The sequence below is a fragment of the Ovis canadensis genome, chromosome 1, assembly GCF_042477335.2.
Source record: "Ovis canadensis isolate MfBH-ARS-UI-01 breed Bighorn chromosome 1, ARS-UI_OviCan_v2, whole genome shotgun sequence".
In the NCBI taxonomy this organism is placed as follows: domain Eukaryota; kingdom Metazoa; phylum Chordata; class Mammalia; order Artiodactyla; family Bovidae; genus Ovis; species Ovis canadensis.
The window spans coordinates 268,604,846-268,620,017 of record NC_091245.1 but is presented as its reverse complement, the minus strand read 5'-3'; the positions used below and the strand labels follow the sequence as shown (position 1 = coordinate 268,620,017).

Sequence of the window (15,172 nt, the reverse complement as noted above, 5' to 3'; positions counted from 1 at the left end):
GCAAAATCTAGATAACAGCAGTGAACATTCCAGACTTATGAAGACATCATGCCATAACAGATACAAAAAGGCAACACGGTTGCAGGGTGGGGGGAGGGGGGCGGCCAGGGTGGCATGCATGGAACTTAGTCAAACTATGTAAACCTAAGGCCAATGAGAAAATCCTTTAAAAGCAGTGGGAAATGTGCATATTACATCCAGAGAAATAGCAGCTACATTGACTACTGACTTCTGAACAACAAAAATAAAACACAGACTCACAGACTCAGTGGAAAGAAATTTCTAATGTGCTGAAAGAAAATAATGCCGACATAAAATTCAATATACAGGAAAAGATTATTTAGAGAATAAAGGTGAAAGAGTGATGTTCATGAAAATAGGAAAGGAAAGACCTCAAAAAATAATAATAACTCTTCAGTAAATGCAATGAGAGTACAAAAAAAAAAAAAAAAAACCTGTCAGATTCAACTTTTTCAGAAATCTGGGAGTTTAATTAACCTAAGGTTTGGGAAAAGGAAATGGCAATCCACTCCAGTATTCTTGCCTAGAGAATCCTGTGGACAGAGCAGCCTGATGGGCTGCCGTCTATGGAGTTGCACAGTCGGACACGACTGAAGCGACTTAGCAGCAGCAACCTGAGGTTTGCCACAACTGGGGAGCATGTGTTAAAGAAAAATGGTTGATTCTCAAGAATACCAAGTTTGGCATTCTAGCTTGCCCTATTCTCACCATTTCCCCTAACCTCCACTTCAACTCCATAGTAGTCTTGAGACCCAACAGCCTACAATCACAGTGAAAACCAGCAGCCTGACAGCCACAGAAGAGGACAGAACAGGACTGGAACTCCTTCAAAGCCTTGTTCCCAGAGAACTGTCATTATTGGACATAGCTAATGGGCTCCACGTGCAAGGCTCTCTTTGACCTAAGTCAGAGCTTGCCCAGTAAGAAAAGCATTTTCCTCAGAGATATATGTCAAAACAATTAGAGGCAATTGTTTAATCCTGCAACTACCTGAGACACTGTACAACTGCTGGGGCAACAATTAACCCAAAAGGCTTAAGAAGAAAAGCTGGGGAGTAGGCCTTCTATATGGGATTTGAAAAGCTCCAGTATATTCCTGAAGATGTAAAGGTGACATTGTATACAGAGGGCAGTGGTCATATCCAGCCTGTGTGAATGAACACCTAGGGGAGACCCAAAACAGCCGCAAGTGCTCACATTTGGCTGACTCTGAGGCTCTGCGCTAGCAGAAGGTACAGGCTAACACAGAGCTTTAAACTGTCTGATTACATCTTGAAGCATGCCCCTGATACAGATACACACAGAGCCCTTCAGGAAAGAATAGGACACTTGCTGGTTCCCAGCATCTAAGGAAGTCTCTGCCCAAGTGTGAGCTGACCACTACCAAACCAAGACTTCATGTAAATACGTGACAAACAACATGGACTTTACAGAGTTAGTTCAGGAAAGTCACCAAACAAACAAACAAAAACTGCCATGAAAAGCAGCACCACCAAATATCCCAGACTTGAACCTTCAGAGCAGCTTGTGTCACCTGACATACACATATATACTGTGAAAGTGAAAGTCCCTCAGTCGTGCCCAACTCTTTGCAACCAACCCCAAGGACTGTAGCCCGCCAGGCTCCTCTGTCCACGGGATTCTCCAGGCAAGAATACCAGAGTGGGTAGCCATTCCCTTCTCTAGAGGGTCTTCCCAATCCAGGGATTAAACCCATGTCTCCCACATTACAGGCAGATTCTTTACCATCTGGAGCCACCAGGAAAGCCCACTTAAATGTTCAGTTTTCAACCAATCATTATAAGACACAAAAAACAAAAACAAGAGAATAGGCCTATACACAGGGAAAAGAGCAGTCAACAGAAACTACCCCTGAGCAAGCCCTAATGTTGGATACATAAGACAAAGACTATATATGATCTATTTTAAAATGTTAGAGAAACAAAGGAAACTAGGTATAAGGGACTTAAGGAAAGTATGACAATGATGTCTGATTAAGGATAGACTACTAACAAAGACACAAAAATTACAAACAGGCATTATATAAAAATTCTGGAGCTGAAAAGTATAATAACTGAAAATGATATATTCATTAGAAGGATTCAATAGCATATTTGAGCAGAAATAATTGGCAAATGTGAAGACAGGTCAACTGAAATTTTCCAGTCTAAGGAATGGAGGAATAAAAATGAAGAGAGGAGCTGAAGACAATCTCTCTCCCACTGCAAAACCCCAATGTAGTAGTCCCTTTGAACAAAGTCTTCCTCACACAAAAAAGAATCATCTCATGAACACTATCAACCACACCAACATGTGCATAATAAAATCCTCAGAATGAGAGAAGAGAAAGGGGTACAATGAATATTTGAAGAGATAATGGTGAAAAACATGCCATATTTGATTTAAATATAACAAATCCAAGAAGTTCAATAAACTCTAAGGACAAATTCCAAGACAGCCACACCTATACAAATCATAATCAAACTATCAAAACACAATGACAATCTGCAAAGCAGGAAGAGAAGCAACTTACCATGCAAAAGGTATCCTCAATAAAATAACAGCCCATTTCTCACCAGAAACCTTTCAGGCTAGAAAGTTGTGAGATGACAAATTCAAAATTATAAAAGAAAAAGACTGCAAAACAAGAATTCTATTTCCAGTAAAATTATCCTTCAAACGGAAATTAAAAATTAAGATGTTCTCAGATAACAAAATTGAAAGACTAGGTCACTAGAAAACTTGCTCTATAAAAAATACTAAAAGGAGTCCTTCAGGCTAAAATGAAATGATATTCACTAGATAGTACTTCAAATTCAGATGAATAAATAAAGAACACTGGAAAAGGTAATATAGAAGTAAAAAAGATAATATAAATGTAATCTTTGTTTATAACTTTTTCTCCTGTCTGAAATAAAAGATAACTGCAAAAGGCAATAATTATATCTGTGCTGATCTGCCCAAAATGTATAAAGATGTACTTTATAAGACAATAACAGTATGAAGTAGAAGGGGAGAAATGGAAATATACTAAAGCAAAATTTTTATATACTGCTGAAATTAAATTGGTATAATCCAAGCTAAATTGTTATAAACTATTATGGTAAGAAGCTCCAGGCAACCCCTAAGAATATGACTAGCAAAAATAGTAAAAGAAATGACAAGGAAAATAAAAGAGCACACTAGAAAATATCTGTTTAACACAAAAGAAGACAATAACAGAAGATAGAATACAAAAAAAAAAAAAGACAGACATTAAGAAAACAATTAACAAAATGGCAGGAATAAATATCACCTTCACTGCAGATGGTGACTACAGACATGAAATTAAAAAATGCTTGCTCCTTGGAAGAAAAGTTATGACCAACCTAGACAGTTTATTAAAAAGCAGAGATGTTACTCTGCCAACAAAGGACCGCCTAGTCAAAGCTACGGTTTTTCCAGTAGTCATGTATGGATGTGAGAGTTGGACTATAAAGAAAGCTGAGTGCCGAAGAATTGATGCTTTTGAACTGTGGTGTTGGAGAAGACTCTTGAGAGTCCCTTGGACTGCAAGGAGATCCAACCAGTCCATCCTAAAGGACATCAGTCCTGAATATTCATTGGAAGGACTAATGCTGAAGTTGAAATTCCAATACTTCGGCCATCAGATGCAAAGAACTGACTCATTGGAGAAGACCCTGATGCTGGGAAAGATTGAAGGTGAGAGGAGAAGGGGACGATGGGGGATGAGATGGTTGGATGGCATCATCGACTCAATGGACATGAGTTTGAGTAAACTCCGGGAGTTGGTGATAGACAGGAAGGCCTGGTGTGCTGCAGTCCATGGGGTTGCAAAGAGTTGGACATGACTGAGTGACTGAAATGAACTGAACTGAACTGAACTATCAAAACTGCACTAAATGTAAATACATTACACATCACAATTTAAAGGCAGAAATTGTGTTAATGGAATTTTTATGTATTATATGCAATATACAAGAGGCATTCTTAAATTCAAAGGGACAAACAGACTAAAAGTGAAAAGTCGAAAAAATATTTACCTTGTAAATAGTAGCCAAACAAGAACTGGAATGGCTTTACCAATATCAGACAAAATGGTCTTCAACATAAAAATTGTTACTAGAGACAAAGAAAGGATATTTTATATTGATAAAAGAGTCAATTCATTGATAAGATATAACAATTATATACATATGTACCTAACAACTGATCCTGAGAATACATGAAACAAAATTAAAAGACATGAATGAGCAATTAGACAATTCAATAATAACAGTTAGAAACATCAATATTCCATTTTCAATACAGGATGGAACAAAGACAAGATCTGCAAGGAAACAGATTTCAACAATACTATAAAACAATTACATCTTATAGATATCTATAGAATGATCCATTCAAAAAGCATATTATTTTATTGTTTAGTTATAAACAGAAATGTACTACATACACTTCTAGAGGCTGAAAATTCCAAGATCAAGGTGCCAGCACAGTTCACTTGTGGTGAGGGCCTTCCTGGTTCACAGCCAGTGCCTTCCTGCCCATCCTCATAGGGTGGAAGAGTCTCTGGATCTCTCTGGAGCCGCTCTTAAAGGGCACTAACCCCATTTGTGAAGGTTCCAAGAGCATGGCCTAAGCACCTCCCAAAACCTCACCTCCTAATACTACCATTTGAGGGATTTGAATTTCTATCATTCACCTTAATTTTCTATATTATTTTTAATTGAAATTTGATTTAAAATATATTCATTTCAGATGTACAATATAGTGATTCATAACTTTTATAGATTATACTCCATTAAAGTTATTATAAAATATTGGCTCTCTTCCCTGTGTTATATAATATATCCTTGCAGTTTACTTAGTTTATGCATAGCAGTTTATACCTCTTAATCCCCTTTTGCTTACTTTGCTTTTGTCTCCTTTGCTTTAGGAGACAGATCCAAAAAATAAATATTGTTGCATTTTATGTCAAAGGGTGTTCTGCCTATTTTTCTTCTAGAAGCTTCATAGTTTTAGGTCTTACATTTAGGTCTTTCATTCACTTTGAGTTTATTTTTGTATATGGTATGAGAAAAATGTTTATTTCATTTTTTTACATGCAGCTGTCCAGTTTTCCCAACATTACTTATTGAAGAGACTATCCTTTCTTTATAGCATATTCTTGCCTCCTTTGCCATGTATTAATTGACCATAAGTGCATGTGTTTATCTCTAGGCTTTGTAATCTATTCCATTGATTTATGTGTCTGTTCCTCTGTCAGTTCCATACTGTTTTGATTACTGTAGCTCTGTAGTATAACCTGAAGTCAGGGAGAGTGATATATCCAGCTCTGTTCTTTTTTCCTCAAGCTTCTTTTGATAATTCCAAGTTTTCTGTGTTTCCAAACAAATTTTAAAATTAGTTGTTCTTGCTCTGTGAAAAGTTCCACAGGTATTTTGATAGGGATTACACTGAATTTGTAGATTGTCTTGTACAATATGGTCATTTTACCAGTTTTAATTCTTCCAATCCATGAACACAGTATATCTCTCCATCTGTCTATCATCTTCAATTTCTTTCATCAGTGTGTTATAATTTTCTGAGTATAGGTTTTTATCTCCTTAATTAGGTTTATTTTTAGGCGTTTTATTCTTTTTGATGAGACTGCAAATGGGGTTATTTCCTTAATTTCTCTGATAGTTCATTGTATTGCATAGAAATGCAACATACTCTTCTGTTAATGTTCAGTCACTAGTTGTCTCCAACTCTTTTTGACTCCATGAACTGCAGCATGTCAGGTTTCTCTGTCCATCACTATCTCCCTGAGTTTGCTCAAACTCATATCCAATGAGTCAGTGATGCCATCCAGCCATCTCACCCTCTGTCACCCCCTTCTCCCTCTTGCCCTCAATTTTTCCCAGCATCAGTGAGTGAGCTTTTCCCATCAAGCAGCCAAAGTACTAGAGCTTCTGCTTCAGCATCTGTCCTTTCAGTGAATATTCAGGGTTGATTTCCTTTAGAAATGACTGATTTGATCTCCTTGCTGTTCAAGGGACTCTCAAGAGTCTTCTCCAGCACCACAGTTCAAAAACATCCATTCTTCATATACAGCACAAATCTTTTTTTGTGTGTTTCAGTTGTGTTTTACCTTTCTTGAAATAATAACATATAACAGGCTGAAAATGTTCCTTTTTTCCTTCCAACTTCAATATTAAAATGGCTACACAAAAATTCACCAATTTTAATGTTTTTTTAATGTATGCTGATATGTCAGCTGTCACAATACAATCTAACAAAATTCTTTTGAATGAAGTTAAAGACAACTAAGAACTAGTATAGCCATCTTACAGAAGAAAATGCACAAAACTATGGCCAACTCAACATTATTTTTATTCTTAAATTTGTTAATAGGGTGTATCACACTGATTAAACTGCAGATGTTAAACTATCCTTGCTTCCCAGGCATAAATTCCTCTCAATCACAGCATATCATCCTTTTAATATATTGTTGGATTCATCTTGCTAATATTATGATGAGGATTTTTGCATCTATGTTCATCAGTGATAATGGACTATGACTTTCTATTTTTGCATGACATCTCTCTCTGGTTTTAGAATCAGGGTAATGCTGGCCTCATCCAGTGAGTCTGGAAGCATTTCTTCCTCTGATTTTTTTTTAATAGTTTGAGAATGATAGGTGTTAACTCTTCTCTAAATGTTTGATAGAATTCATCTGCAAAGCCATATGGCCCTGGAATTTTGTTTGCTGGGAATTTTTAAATTACTAATTCAATTTCATTAGTGGTCATTCGTTTCTACATATTTTCTGTTTCTTTCTGGTTCATTCTTGGGAGATTATACATTTCTAGAGATTTTTCCATTTCTTCTACATTATGCATTTTATTACCATATAGTTTTTTAAAGTAATCCCTTATAATTTTTTCTTATTTCCATGATATCAGTTGTAACCTCATTTTTGCTTCTGGTTTTATTTCAACCTTCTCTTTTTATTCTTGATGAGTTTGGTTAAAGGTTTATCAATTTTCTTTATCTTGTCAAAGAACCAGCTCTTAATTTCATTGATTTTTTCTATTATTTTTTAAGTCTCTATTAAATTTATTTCTCCTCTGATTTTTAATGATTGCTTTCCTTCTACTTTGTACTTTGTTAGTTTTTTCTAGTTCCTTTAGGTGTAAGTTAGTTTGCTTATTTGAGAATTTTCATGTTTCCTGAGGTAGACCTGTACTGCTATATACTTCCCTCTAAGAATTGCTTTGGATGCATCCCATAGATCTTGGATCATTATGTTTTCATTTTCACTTGTCTCCCTGTATTTCCCGACTTCTTCCTTGACTTCGTAAGTGATTCATTATTTCAGTTCAGTTCAATTGCTCAGTCATGTCCGACTCTTTGCGACCCCATGAACTGCAGCACGCCAGGCCTCCCTGTCTATCACCAACTCCCGGAGTCTACCCAAACCCATGTCCATCAAGTCGGTGATGCCATCCAACCATCTCAACCTCTGTCATCCCCTTCTCCTCCTGCCCTCAGTCTTTCCCAGCATCAGGGTCTTTTCCAGTGAGTCAGCTCTTCACATGAGGTGGCCAAAGTACTGGAGTTTCAGCTTCAGCATCAGTCCTTCCAATGAATATTCAGGACTGATTTTCTTTAGGATGGACTGAATCTCTTTGCAGTCCAAGGGACTCTCAAGAGTCTTCTCCAACACCACAGTTCAAAAGCATCAATTCTTCGATGCTCTGTCTTCTTTATAGTCCAACTCTCACATCCATACATGACTACTGGAAAAATCATAGCCTTGACTAGACAGACCTTGGTTGGCAAAGTAATGTCTCTGCTTTTTAATACGCTGCCTAGGTTGGTCATAACTTTCCTTCCAAGGAGTAAGAGTCTTTTAATTTCATGGCTACAGTCACCATCTGCAGGGATTTTGGAGCCCAGAAAAATAAAGGCAGCCACTGTTTCCACTGTTTCCCCATCTATTTCCCATGAAGTGATGGGACCAGATGCCATGATCTTCGTTTTCTGAATGTTGAGCTTTAAGCCAACTTTTTCACTCTCCTCTTTCACTTTCATCAAGAGGCTCTTTAGTTCTTCTTCATTTTCTGCCATAACGGTGGTGTCATCTGCATATCTGAGGTTAATGATATTTCTCCCAGCAATCTTGATTCCAGCTTGTGCTTCCTCCAGCCCAGCGTTTCTCATGATGTACTCTGCATGGAAGTTAAATAAGCAGGGTGACAATATACACCTTGATGTACTCCTTTTCCTATTTGGAACCAGTCTGTTGTTCCATGTTCAGTTCTAACTGTTGCTTCCTGATCTGCATACAGGTTTCTCAAGAGGCAGGTCAGGTGGTCTGGTATGCCCATCTGTTTCAGAATTTTCCACAGTTTATTGTGATCCACACAGTCAAAGGCTTTGGCATAGTCAATAAAGCAGAGATAGATGTTTTTCTGGAACTCTCTTGCTTTTTCCATGATCCAACAGATGTTGGCAATTTGATCTCTGGTTCCTCTGCCTTTTCTAAAACCAGCTTGAACATCTGGAAGTTCATGGTTCACGTATTGCTGAAGCCTGGCTTGGAGTTAAGCATTACTTTACTAGTGTGTGAGATGAGTGCAATTGTGCAGTAGTTTGAGCATTCTTTGACATTGCCTTTCTTTGGCATTGGAATGAAAACTGACCTTTTCCAGTCCTGTGGCCACTGCTGAGTTTTCCTAGTAGCATATTGTTTAACCTCCACATGTTTATGGGGGTTTTTTTGAAGCTTTTTGCCTTGTAGTTGATTTCTACTCTGATACCTTTGTGATGGAAAAACATGCTTGATATGATTTCAGCTTTCTTAAACTTATTTTTTTTTGATGGTTTTTAGTTGTGCCTTTATTCACCTTAGTTCATTAAAAATGGTTTAAAGATCCTATAAATAGAGTGACCACCCATTAATGTGGGATATAAGTTAAGTCAGCCCTCTCGGCACGGTATTTTTGTCTTTAAAAAGCAGAGTTTCTTATAGGAATCTTATTGATCACACAGTAGTTACAAGAATGTCAGATATAATGATGTACACAATCTACACAAGACAGGCTAATTAAGAATGTACATAGTGTAAAAATATACATGTTAGAAGTTACGTGTGGACAGATGCATGCAGCAGGAAGAGCAGATGGGGCTGAGTGCCCGTATGCAGTAATATTGTTTTTTCTTCCTCAATTACAGTGAATAACTGCCACTAACAGATACAGGTTTTCCACACACATCTAGATACACAAGGGAGAATGGTGGCCTGCTGCGTGTACAGTCTCAAGTGGGTCTGTGATCCTCTGTGGCAGCTCTCACAAAAAATGGTACATAGTGAACCCCATGCAGGTAGGAAGCACTCGTTATTTACTCTAGCTGGACTTCAAGAATGTTTAACGTTTGACATTAATATCTGTGAAGAATGTTTCCTTTTGCTATTTTCAAAAGTGACATGCACATGGAGTGGGAGTACTCTGATGACTGCCTGACCTAACAGTCACAACTGAAATACTCTTAAAAATGTTTTAATAACAGATTTTAGTCACACACAACATAAAACATGGATCATCTACAGCTACAAGCCAAAAGGCAGAAGACGCGCATCTGAATTTCAATGCTTTTAGTTTCAGTATCCTGCAGTTTTCTACCTTTGTCCCAAAGAATGAAGCCCATGTAACTGCTTGTTTATCAAAGCAGGCACCATTCTGAGCTCTTAATATTCAAAACAAAAAATGTCTTTCTCTAGGCCTTCTGAGAAACTTGACCAAAATTATAAATTATTCAAGGTTCCTATTGAGCAGTGGTGTTCTTTTGTGTTACTTTCTAGAGAACAAACCAAATGAGAACTCTGGAACGAGAGTGCTAACTTGAAACACACTTCCTAGCAAGTGGGGACCCTGGACAGCAGCATGGTTTCCTTATTTCCTGTACACCCCCATTCACCCTGCTTTTTGCCAACTATTATGGCAAATGCATTGGGGGTGGGTGGCTACACCTGACAACATATACTTAGATCCTCTCAAGGAGCGTCCTCCAATTGACTGCAAACCCTTCTATAAAAAGTTGGCAGCTTCTATGAACCTAGAGAAGACAATGTCTCGCTGAATGCTCAAAACTGCAAGTTTCTTTTGGGGAAAAAAAAAACATTAACTTGAAGGTCTATTTTAGTGGCAACTTATAATGCAAAGTATTTTATTTTTAAACATTAAATTTAAAAAACAAGATAGCCTAGGTTAAATAATAAAGTTTCCCAAAGCTGAATGTGCTCACTTGGAGCTCAGTTTTTCTGCTTGAAGTACAAAAAAACCAACTTCCTAAATCTCCTAGGCAGGAAACTACTGTTTTGATGATGGGTGATTAGATGAACTGATCAACCTCAGTTGGTAACATCCCTTTTTTATTCCTTGGTAAGGGTTTAAAAAATTCTGTAACAGACGCATTTTTCTTTTAGTCTTACACAGATAATTTCATTCCAAAAGTCTCCTGAGAGGCGTATACCATATACAGGAATCCATCTTCATCCTTCTCGCTTTCATACACTTCACAAATCGGAGTGGACACACTCACCATGCTATGTCCATTCACTAACAGGAAGAAGGCTTGATTAGCATTGAGCTGTAAGCGCCTTCTTATTATCTTGATGAGCTCACTCATATTGACATGAATGATCAGGCACCAGGAACTTTGTTTTATCCAGGACAGGAAGCTGTTTCTCACCTTTGTATCGTTCTATTATTACCGGGATTTTGGTAGGATGCTGCTCTCGGATAAGTCGGACATCTTCTACTCTTTGTTCGAAGGTTCGGCGCTGTTTGAAGGTTTTCTCGGACGACATGGCGCTGCAGGCTGGGTGGGGGTGGCGAGTTGGAGGGTCCAGGCGGCGGCGGAGGCGGCGACAGCTCCGACGGTGGCGACAGCGACTTCTCTTGTCAGCTTTCTTAAACTTAATGAAACTTGTATTATGGCCTAGAATGTAATCTATCCTGGAGAATGTTCCATGTGCACTTGAAAAGAATATGTATTCTTCTAGGTGGATTGTTCTATGCATATATATTTATTAATTCCATTTAATCTAATGTCATTTAAGGCCTGTGTTTCTTTAGTAATTTTCTGTCTGGACAGTCTATCCATTGACGCAAGTGGGGTGTTGAAGTTCCCTACTATTATTGTGTTACTGTTAATTTGTCCCTTTATGTCTCTCCGTATTTGCTCTATGTGTTTAGGTGCTCGTATTTTGGGTGCATATATATTTATAATTGTTATACCTTCTTTTTGGATTGATCCCATGGTTACTACATAATATCCTTCTTTGTCTCTTGTTACAGACTTTGTTTTAAAGTCCAGTTTTTGTCTGATATAAATATTGCTACCCCAGCTTCCTTCTCATTTCCATTTCCATGGAATAGCTTTTACCATCCCCTCATTTTCAGTCTGTCTGTCTTTAGATCTGAAATGAGTCTCTCATAAGCAGCCTATGGATGGGTCTTGTTTCTATATCCATTCAGCCACCCTAAGTCTTCTGATTAGAACATTTAGATTACTTACACACAAAGTAATTATTGATAGGTATGTCCTTATTGCCATTTTGTTAGTTGTTCTGAGGTTGTTTTTCTAGTTCCTTTTTCTTCCTTTCTTCTTTTGCTCTCTTTCCTTGTGATTTGGTGAATATCTTCAGTGTTACCTTTGGATTCCTTTCTCTTTATGGATTATAAACTTATTAAAGATAATAATAGGTAATAGATAATTATAGATTATTATTTATCATAGATTTTTGTGGTTACTAGGAAGTTTATATTTACCTATACATATATGACTATTTTAAGTGACTTATCTCTTAAGTTCAAACATACTTTAATAACCCTGTATTTTTACTCTTCTCTCTCTATGATTGCTGGATTTGATATAATATTTTACATCTTTTTGTTCTGTGTATCCCTTAAGTATTAATACTTATTTCATATATAGCCTATTTTGTTACTTTTGTCTTTTAATCTTCCTACCAGTTTTGTACATAGTTGATATACAACCTTCACTGTGCTTTTGCCATTGCCAGTGAGACTTTTCCTTTTGTAATTTTCGTGTTTCTAGTTGTGGACTTTTCTTTTTCACTTAAAGAAGTCCTTTTAACATTTCTTGTTAAGCTGGTTTGAACTTGTTAAGATGGTGATGAACTCTGAGACTTTTGCTTGTCTATAACTTTTTTTTTAATCTCTCCATGAAAATGAATGAAAGCCTTGTTAGGAAAAGTACTCTTAGTTGTAGGTTTTTCCCTTCCCCACTTGCTTCTGGCTTTAAGTTTCTACTGAAAAGTCAGCTGATAGACATATGGGCATTCCCTTGTACTTAACTTGTCACTTTTCCCTTGTTTCTTTTAATATTCTCTCTTTATCTTTCATTTCTGCCAATTACAATGTGTCTTGGTGTTATCCTTGCTTGGCTGATCCTGCTTGGGACTCTCTTTGTTTCCTGGACCTGGATGCCTGGATGTCTGTTCTTTTTTTTCCCAAGTCAAGGAACTTTTAAGCTATTTTGTCTCTAAATAGGTTCTCTGCCTCTTTCTCTCTTCTCCTTCAGGGACTCCTAAAATGTGAATGGTACTATGTTTGATGCTGTCCCAGAAGTCTCTTAAACTGTCCTCATTTCTTTTTATTCCTTTTGCCATTAAGCATCAGTGATTTTCAATACTGTCTTCCAGGTTGCTCATCTATTCCTTTACATCATTTAATCAGCTGTTGATTCCTTCTAATGTATTTTTAATTTATGTTATTGTAGTCCTCTGTTTGGTTGTTCTTTATATTTTCTAACTCTTTGCTAGAAACTTCTAACTTCTCACTCTGTTCATCCATTCTTCTCCCAAGTTCTTTGATTATCTTTATGATCATTATTTGAACTCTTTATTGGGTAGACTGCCTATCTCCATTTCACTTAGTTCTCCTTCTAGGGCTTTATCTTGCTCCTTCATTTGTAACATGTTCCTCTGTCTCCTCATTCTGCCTAATTCACTGTTTTTACATTTCCCAGCCTTGGAGATGTTGCCTTTTTAAGGAGACATCCTATGTGTCACAGAAGAAGACTCACTGTTGGTTACCAGAGCTATATGATCTAAGTTTGCCCACTATGTCCATTATACAGTCCTTCTGTTGTGGTGGACTGACTATTATGAGTGGTCTAGTAGGCACAGTGACCCACACAGTGGTTGGTTCCAGGCCCTGCCTAATGCAGAGGCTGCCAGTCACTGGTTGGTGGGGCCAGGTCACAAGGTAGCTGGCTGCAGATATCTGGTGGTTCCCAGGGCTAGTGCTGGCTCACTGGTGGACAGGGCCAGGTTCTGGGGTGTGTCTTATGAGGCAGGTGTTCCTAGATCTAGTGCCCATCTGCTGATGGATGGGTAAGGTAAGAATCCGGAAGTTCCCGGGGCTGGTGCCTGACCACTGGTGGGTGAAGCCAGGTCCTGGGGCTAGTGCTGGCCTTCTGACAGATAGTTCTGGGTCCTAGGATTTAGCTGCATGACCCAGGGGTCTCAGGGCAATTTTGGACCACTAGTTGGTGGGGTCAGTTCCTGACGCTGCTGGCTGCAGAGTACACAGTATCCTGAAGTTTGCGTAGGCCCTCTGGTGCCTAGGGCCAGATTCTAGGGCCAGATCCTAGGGCAGGTGGCTGAGAGCCTAAAGTGTCTGAGGTGGGTTCTGGCATGGGCAGTGGCCCAGTGGGTCCCAAGGCTGATGCCAGCCTATTTGTGGGAGGGCTGAACCCTGCCATGGCAGTTGCAGGTCTGTGGTACTCCTGATGCTAGTGTCTGCCCTAAGACCCCTTGGAGGTGGTGCCTGCTGACTGGTGGGCAGAGCTGGGCCCAAGGTTCTCTGGTTACAGGGCCAGAATCTAGTGCCAAACACTAGTGTGCCAGGCTGGGTCCTGGGTCCTCTGGTGGACATATCCAGGGATGACTGTGAGCTCAAAGGGTCGTAAGGCAGTCTGCTGCAATTGGGATGAGGCTATGTCCTCATCCAGCTATTTGCTTGACCTGAGGTATCTCCTGGTATCTAGAGGCTGGTGGGCATAGGCAGAGCTGGGCCCCAAGGCTAATAAGCTAGAGAAAGGATTCCAAAATGGTACTTGCCAGCACCAGTGTCTATGTGATAGAAGGACCCCAAAATGGCTATCCCCTGTCTATGTCTCCAAGATGAGCTCCAGTTGCTTCCTGCCTCTCTGGGAGGCTCTCCAAGATAAGTCGGTCGGCTTGACCCAGGCTCCTCTCAAATTACTGCTTCTGTCCTGGGTCCCAGATCATATGAGATTTTGTGTGCACATTTTAAGAGCAGAGTGTCTATTTCCTACAGCCCTCTGGCTCTCCCAAAAGTTAGCTCCCTGACCTTCAAAAAGCCACACATTCTACAGGTTTATCTTCCTGATATAGGACCCCCAGGATGGAGAGCCCCACATGGAATTTGGACCTCTCATGCCTTGGAGAAAACCTCTGAAATTATTCTCCCATTTATGGGTCGCCCATCCAGGTGTATGGGTCTTTACTATAATGCAATAGTCCATCTAATTTCTTCTCTATATCTCTAGTAGTAGAAGATCTTTTCCAGTAGATTCCAGTCTTTCTCATAAATAGTTGCTTTGTAAGTAGTTGTAATTTTGGTGTGCCCATGAGGATTTGAGCTCAGGGTCTTCCTACCCCACCATCTTGGCTAAGTTTTCAAAACACATTATTTTAAAGTACACATGGAACATGATCCAGGAGAGACTAAATGTTACACTCAAAAAACAAATGTCAAAGTCATTTAAAGGAAAGAAATCAAAGTATGTTTTCTGATGGCAAGGGAAAGAAATTCAGACATCAAGAACACAAATATAAACATTCACAACTTTGTAACAATTAAACAACACATTTCTAAAGAAACATGGAATCAAAGAAGAAAGCACAGAGAAAATTAGAAAATACTTTGAGATAACTGAAAATGAAATCACAACATACCAAAACATTGATAGGCAGCAATTTATCTCATCACTGATGAGATAAATCTGTAGCTGTGAATACCTATATTATAAAAGAATAAATATCTCAAATCAATAACCTTACCATTTATTCACCTTAAGAAATTAGAAAAGAACAAACTAAATACAA

At 38.5% G+C, this 15,172-nt stretch overlaps 1 protein-coding gene and 1 pseudogene across 17 annotated transcripts in view; both read right to left on the bottom strand.

Annotated features, from left to right (window-relative positions):
- The window catches only part of PCBP3 (poly(rC) binding protein 3), a 238,106-nt gene that overhangs the window by 205,302 nt on the left and 17,632 nt on the right, over positions 1-15,172 (bottom strand). The window lies entirely within an intron of this gene.
- On the bottom strand, positions 10,425-10,968 carry LOC138427745 (microtubule-associated proteins 1A/1B light chain 3B pseudogene; annotated as a pseudogene).